This window comes from Durio zibethinus, chromosome 5, assembly GCF_047325235.1.
Source record: "Durio zibethinus cultivar Kanyao isolate XHJ-2024 chromosome 5, ASM4732523v1, whole genome shotgun sequence".
In the NCBI taxonomy this organism is placed as follows: Eukaryota; Viridiplantae; Streptophyta; class Magnoliopsida; order Malvales; family Malvaceae; genus Durio; species Durio zibethinus.
Window position 1 is genome coordinate 22,379,360 of NC_143166.1, and position 6,079 is coordinate 22,385,438.

The 6,079-nt window shown below is 40.0% G+C and overlaps 1 pseudogene; it reads right to left on the reverse strand.

Annotated features, from left to right (window-relative positions):
• Positions 1-1,005, reverse strand: LOC149518834 (25S ribosomal RNA; annotated as a pseudogene).
• Positions 1,006-6,079: the final 5,074 nt, after the last annotated feature.

Genomic DNA, 6,079 nt, shown 5'->3' on the forward strand with positions numbered 1-6,079 from the left:
GAATTGAAATGACAAAGGGTTGAATCTCAGTAGATATGGCAATAAGGCCACTTTGCCACTTACAATACCCCATCATATATTTTTAAGTCATCTGCAAAGGATTCTACCTACCACTTGGTGGGAATTGAGCTTCAAAGAGGCTCGTGTGGCTTGTCTGCCACAGAGGCTGCACCTACAACACGTGCCTTTAGAGCCCATGGGCTTTTACTATAGGATGATAATCAAGTGATGGGTGCGTGCATTGCTACTAGCCTAGATTCTGACTTAGAGGCATTCAATTATAATCCAACACACAGTAGTTTCATGTCACTGGCTTTTCAACCAAGCGCGATAACCAATTGTACAAATCAATGGTTTCTTTTGTACTAGGTTAAATTGCTATTACAACATTACCATTGGTAGGGTAAAACTAACCTGTCTTATGACAGTTTAAACCTAATTCATGTTCCCTATTAGTGGGTGAACAATCCAACACTTAGTGAATTTTGCTTTACAACAATAGGAAGAGCCAACATCAAAAGATCAAAAAGTAATGTTGGTATGAATGTTTTACTGCCATAAGCTAATTATCCCTATGGTGACTTTTCTAACACCTCTAGATTCAAATTTCAAAGGTCTAAAGGATCAATAGGCCATATTTTTGTAGTTTGTATTTGTACTAAAAATTAGAATCAAATAAGCTTTTACCTTTTTCTTCCACATGAGATTTCTATTCTCATTGTCCTCATCTTAGGGCACCTACATTATCTTTTAACATATGTGTCACCCTAGCCAAACTCCCTACCTTACAATGTCTTTTGCTCAGATCGACCTACTGAGGCTGACCTTGGGTCCAAAAAAAAGGGTTGTGCCCCTCCTCTAATTCATGAAATAATTATAACAACATTAAAATTAATGGTATTTCAATTTCACTTAGGGATTCCCACTTTTCCTACACCTCTTAAGTCTTTTCACAAAGTTGAACTAAAGTCAAGATTAACAAGGTCTTCTTTCCCAACTGATTCTACCAAGCCCATTCCCTTGGCTATAGTTTCACTAGATAGTAGATAAGGATAGTGGGAACCTCGTTAATCCATTCATACACATCACTAATTAATAGCATTAAAAGAATGACCTAGTCAGTTAAGGCTAGGAATGTATTATTGGCAATAGGGATGAGTAGACTGGTGATTACCATGAGGTAAACTGAATGACCTAACCCTAGTTTCAATTAAGAGCTTTTTAATTACAACAGTTTAAATTTATAGTATTGGATCTAGAAATATTATAGCTACTGGCACCAGACTTGCCCTCCAATAGATCCTCATTAAGGGATTTAGATTGTACTTATTTCAATTACTAGAATTATAGAGCCTAATATTGTTATTTATTTTCACTAACTCACCACGTCAAGATTGGGTAATTTGCGTGTTTGTTGCCTTCCTTGGATGTGCTAGCCATTTCTCAAGCTCTCTATCTAAAAATAACCCTAATTCTTTGTCACCTATCACTACCATAGTAGGCTATCATCCTACCATTAAAAGTTGATAGGGAAATTTTTGAATGATGCATCACTGACACAAAGGCTATGTGATCCATCGAGTTATCATGAATCATCAGAACAATGGGCAAAGCTCGTGCCAACCTTTTATCTAATAAATGCATCCCTTCAATAAATGAGGTTTGTTGCACATATTAGCTCTAGAATTACTATGATTATCTAAGTAGTAAATAAACAAACCATAATTAATTTAATGAGCCATTCATAGTTTCATAGTCTAAATTAGTTTATACTTACATTTGTATGGCTTAATCTTTGAGATAAGCATATGACTACTGGTAAGATCAGCCAGGTAGTATTCCTTTAGGATGTTGTCATTGCATGGGCCCAATGCACCGATTGAATAATGGAAAGAGCCAATACAGAGCATAAGCATTAGACGTGTTAAGCACGTAAAATGCATAGCATTGGATGAACAAAGGTCGAAAGCCCACACCTATAAAACATTCAGCATTTGAGAGCATGATCACACACCAATCCACCAATGTGGCCACAAAGGTTTGGGTGCCATACTTAGGACACAGGGAACAATTGAGGTTTAACCTGTAGCCTCTAAAGACATAAGATGGATGAAGGATGTAAAGACATCCAGTTTCCATCGATTTAGGTATGTAGCATAGGATCCTAACTTTAGGGTACGATGACCACATAGGAGAGATTAAGAAAGATGATGGATCGACAGTTTAATGCATCGAGCATGGAGCCTACCAACATGCACAACCATAACACTACTCTTATGCCCATTGTGTACAAGTAATAGCATTCACGCACACTAGTCCATAACCCACCCAATTGATTACTCAATAATCGAATGGAAAAAATGAATTATGATGCCATGCCATAACCATTTGGCATGGGAAAAACACAAAGGGCCATGAAATTGCCTTTTCTATCTAACAGGCAATAACGGTATGACACCACCAATGCTTGGTCTGGCCAAGACCACACTCACAAACTCTGCTATCACCACCCCAAGGGATGTTGCCTAATTAAGGGACTTGTTCCTAGGGTCTTGGGCAGCATCGGTTGCATGTGTTATAAGCTAGAAGCCTAAGCCTAGCTACCATGCTGCGTTAGGCATGAAACTGTCATCCATATGCCTAAGTTAGCCTTTTACTTTTTATGCCATGCACTTGTGTTGGAACTCAACTAACCTTCTAAAAGTTTAAGAGAAAACTAGAAAAAAAATTGTTAAGGTAAGAGTAATTTATTTACTTGATAGGGTATGTACACTTACTCTTGGAACACAGTCCTTATGCATTCTCTACTAAGGCTCTCAAGGCCTAAGTCCCTAAGGCTTACACTCTTGCTTTTTTTCTTTTGCTTATTGCTTATATACAAATGTGAGGGAGGCTTTCTTATTTATACTTGAGCCCTCTTGGTACTTGTGGTTACAATAAATCTAAGTGTATAGCCACTAAAGGCCTTTTAGATAGTTCTAGGGTGCCCAAGCTCTAACAAGGTCTACTAAGGCCTTTATAGAGATTTGCTAGTTTTAGGCTTCCTATCAAGCCCCTAGGTCTAAAAGAGTCTAGGCACTTCCATTGAGTGCCTACGTCTAGCAGGTTTTAGAGCCTTCTCTAACTAGGCACCACTCTAGTTGTAGCTAGAGCCTTCTAAAGGATTTTTAATATGGGTGTTATAGTGCCCGTCACTATGCCTGCCCACCTAGCCTACCTCTAGGCTTCTCTAGACCCTTCTGTGCTTGCATACCTAGCCTATCTCCAGGCTTCTCTAAGGCCTTCCAAGCCTGCACACCTAGTCTGTCTCTAGGTGGTTCTAGGCTTTTCTATATCTAATTACCTTGTGCCATATCTTAAGGCTTTTTGAAACCTTTCAATGAGTAGTTCTCATCATTGGAACCATACAGCTCACCTCAAATGTACTTCTGCACTCTAATCTTGGCCTTGGCTCATACACTTGGGTAAAGTATGTGCCTTTAGGGCCTCAGTTTTGATCTTTCTTAGTGCTTTGCCTACACTATTTTGAGCAAGTGTCATCATATGACCCACTTAGTCTAAGACTCATGCACTGTCTGTGACATTCTCCGCCATTAATTCTAGCAATGCCCTCATTGCTAGGAGAATGATAATCTTTCATCACACATACATGCTAGATCAATGTCCATCTCTTGTCCCGATGGTCCTTGGCACCCGATCATGATTGTCCTTTTTTTTTGCCTTGACACCAATGCATTTGCTACTGAACTAATTTTCTCATAAGAGTCGTTTACTGTGCACTCTAATGAGAGGGATCTAGTTGATCTTTGGTTCAATAGATGGCTCTCCAAGGCCTCACTCTACTGATCCTCTTAGCTTGACTTGTGGCTCTCTATAGCCATGCTCTTATCATCCTCATCAAGAGCTTGAGAGGTTCACTCCTTTTGGCTCAACCAAATAGCACTTAGCCTTAATGTTCTCGTAGAGTCTTCAACGTGCTGATGATTACCATTATTCTTGCTCTTGGATTCTTCATAATTCTTCATAATGGCTACAAGCTTTTTCCATTATAGGCAATCCCTGGGCCTATGTGATCCCTAACACAATAAGTAGCTAAAGGTAATGTCTTTTTTACCTTTATCCTTGTCAGGCTCATTAGCCCTTGGCTTGTGATGCTAGGGCTTCTCCTCATCCTTGTCTTTTGATGAGGAGTTACTACTCTTGTCTCCCTCACTCAAGTAGCTATCCTTAGGCTCGAGAGACTTAGTGTGCTTATACTTAACCAATGATTTGGTAATCACAATTGCCTCACTTAAATCTTGGACCTTGTACTACTTTAACTTAATTCTTACCCATGGCTTTAACCCATCAAGAAAGTAGAATAAGGCTTCTTGCTCGCCTATGCTAGGAACCATAAGTAATAGTTCCAAGAACTCTCAATAATATTCTCACACTTTTCCTTTTTGGGTGAGTCGATGAAGCTTCACTTGAGCTTCTTCTTCCACATACTCTAGTTTAAATTGTGTCATTAGTTCCCTCACAAATTAATCTCATATGGTGATTCCAATCTCTCCTTACTGCATGCCGTCACACTTTTGATGCCACCACAATAGGGCCATATTAGTTAAGTACAAGATAGTGGTGCTTACCTTGGCTTCCTCCATTGTACCAACCACTTGAATGTACTACTCCATGCCCCATATGTAGTTGTTGACTTTGGTTGAGTTACTTCCTACAAATGGCTTTGGCTTGGGCACCTCCACCTAGGTACTAAACCCCTATTTGCAACTATGGTAGCTTGAAACACAATAAACTCCTACTTGGGCTGCTCTAGCTTTTCTTGCAAGGCTACCACCTGAGCCTCTAAAGCTTCATTGTGTTGCATAAGCAATTTCATCTCTCGGGTCAAGGTATTATGTACCTTTTCTTTGAGCTCTTCCTATGCCAAGTCTAGCTCTTTGATGCGATCCTTGGTGTCCTTAAACCAATCCTAAAATCTCTCATGGCTAACTCGTATTTTGTCAATTGAGAGTCCATGGATGACAACAGATCTTTCAAACTAGCTCTTCTCCCTTTGCCCATGGGTAGGTGGCCTTCTTGCACATCACTCATGCACTCCACTTAAGGGTCATTGGCTATGCTTTTTGCATACGCACCACAATCGTCAAGCTTTGAACTAAGGATTTCCCCATAATTTTCTTAGAAGCGCTCAAGCATATTTGTGCCCTCCCTTTGACACCAACAACCAATAATTGCCCATACAACACTCACCATTGCAAGTCAACAGCACAACAAGCACACTAGCACGTAAGCTATACGTGCAATGAAACTGACACCAACTAGGGTTGTAATGAAGTTTCTAGTCCCACCTCGGTCAGAACCAACTTTGAAACCAACTTTGATTGAAACTAGCTCTTATACCAACTATCATGCGCTGAGAACTTAAGCCTAGCTAATATGTAGCCTTAGGTGGGAAACCACCATCCATATGCCTAGGTTAGCCTTTAACCAACTCTTTATGCCATGCACTTGTGCTGGAACTCAATTAACCTCTTAGGAGTTTAGGAGAAAGCTAGGAAAAAATGACTAAGGCAAGAGTAATTTATTTACTTGATGGGGTATGTACACTTGCTCTTGGAACATAGTCCCTATGTGTTCTCTATAAAGGCCCTTAAGGCCTAAATCCTTAAGGCTCACACTCTTACTTCTTTTTTTTTTGCTTATTGCTTATGCACAAAAGTGGCAGAGGCTTTCCTATTTATTCTTAAGCCCCCTTGGTACTTATGGTTACAATGAATCTAAGTATATGGCCATTAATGGCCTTCTAGATAGTTTTAAGGTGCCTAGGCTCCAACAAGGTTGACTAAGGCCTTTCAAAAAATCTACTAGTTTTAGGCTCTCTGTCGAGCCTCTAGGTCTAGAAGAGTTTGAGCACTTCTGATGGGTGATCACACTTAGCAAGTTCCAGAGCCTTCTCTATCTAGGCATCACTTTGCCTATAGCTAAGCCCTCTAGAGGCTATCTCATCTAGGTGCTACAACGCCCATAACTTTGCTCGTGCCTAGCTCTTTTGGAATCTTCAGTGGCCACACATTTGGCC